The sequence below is a fragment of the Balaenoptera physalus genome (genome assembly GCF_965194825.1).
Source record: "Balaenoptera physalus genome assembly, contig: HAP1_SCAFFOLD_628, whole genome shotgun sequence".
NCBI lineage: Eukaryota > Metazoa > Chordata > Mammalia > Artiodactyla > Balaenopteridae > Balaenoptera > Balaenoptera physalus.
The window spans coordinates 404,461-406,350 of NW_028126121.1; positions in this window are offsets into that span (position 1 = coordinate 404,461).

Here is a 1,890-nt window from a genome sequence, read left to right on the forward strand (position 1 = left end):
TCTTGTTGCGGAGCACAGGCTCCAGAGGTGAAGGCTCAGTGGTTGTATCTCACGTGCCCAGTTGCTCCGCGGCATGTGGGAACCTCCTAGACCAGGGCTGGAACCCGTTTACCCTGCATTGGCAGGCAGATTCTCAACAACTCCGCCACCAGGGAAGCCCCTGCTCTGCTTTATTTTAAAAGGAGTACCCTTTTCAGGACTCCTAGGCCCCTCGGATGTGCATCACTTTCCCTCCAAGATCAGTGAGTACCTCCAGACACCTGTGGGCCTGCTGAGCAACATCGAGGCACAAAGGTCGGTCTCTCTGAGGCCCTCTGTGTATGCCGAGTGATGGGCAACACACTGCTCGTTCCTTAAGGAGAGCTACATTTCCAGAGCACTGGAACAGCCTCAGGACCACATTTCTAGCCAGTGCGACGTGCCATGGAAGTGTTCGTCATGGCCCCCGTCTGAGCTGCCATGAGAAAACACTCCGCTTAGGATTCTTCGAGGAACTCGTACCTGAAGTCACTCTGCTCGAGGAGAAAGTCAGCATCCTACCATTCTGTGTTGCTAACGGGACAGTCAGTGTGAGCAGTTGTCTCGAGGTAAGGCCTGAATTGCCGTGCAGAAGCGGAGGCGTGCTGCAGTTTTCAGGAGGCCGTAGCCCCTGCTCAGCTTTAGTTTAATTATTTATTCATTTGTTTATCTATCTGTCTATGTATTTATTTATTTTTTTATGTAATTTATCATTTTTGTTTTACTGTGTTGGGTCTTCGTTGCTGCATGTGAGCTTTCTCTAGTTGTAGCGAGCGGGGGCTACTCTTCGTTGCGGTGCTCGGGCTTCTCATTGCGGTGGCTCCTCTTGTTGTGGAGCAGAAGCTCTAGGAACGTGGACTTCAGTAGTTGTGGCATGCGGGCTCAGTCATTGTGGCTCCCGGACTCTAGAGCGCAGGCTCAGTCGTTGTGCAGCACGGGCTTAGTTGCTCCGCAGCATGTGGGATCTTGGTGGACCAAGGCCCGAACCCATGACCTCTGCATTGGCAGGTGGATTCCCAACAACTGCACCACAAGCGAAGCCCCTGCTCTGCATTATTTTAACGTCAGTCCGCTTTCCAGGACATCTAGTAGCCTCGCGTGGGCACCCTATTCCCTGCAAGAACACTGAGTAACCCCAGGCCCCCATGGGCCCGCTATGCCAAATAAAGGCCCGTAGCCCTTCGGAGCCACTCCGTGTATACCGAGTGTACGGCAACAGACTGCACTCTTTCTTGGGACAGCTTGATTTCCTCAACACTCCCACAGGTCGACGAACACCTTTCTAGCGGGTCCAACATTCCGTGCAAGTCTGCCTCATTACCCTAGTCTGAGCTGCACTGAGAATAACCCTCGGCTTCGCATTCCATCTGGGACCCCCTGCCTGAAGTCACCCTGCCTCCAGGAGAATGTCAGCCTGTGTTCCGACTGCAACTAAAGCCCAGTTCCTCGTGTAACACTGCAGGGTTTTGAAGAGCCACGGGCCCGGAGGCTTAGCTGGGGCGATCCTTGGTTGAGACAGTTCGCTAATTGCAGATCACCCTGCTTCGAGGAGTTGATTCAGGGAAGGAACCACTGGGTAACCTGTGTCTGTTTGGACTTGTTAGAAAGCACAGGGATGTATGCGGTGTGTGCCCATGGAAATAGGGGCCTGATGGAACTAGCCTTGCTTTCCCATTTTGAAAGCTCCATTCATGCTGCCTTGAAGCTACTTGAAATTGACTGCTGTTGACAGGCCACTAGCCACTGTAGGCATGGCTCTGGGAAGAAAAGGAGTTTTCTCTAGCTAAGCCAGGTGCTTCGATGGCCGGGGTGGAGCTCATCCTGCCACGCTCTAGAGCTATAGGGAAACTCACCGTGAGTACTGGACTCGAG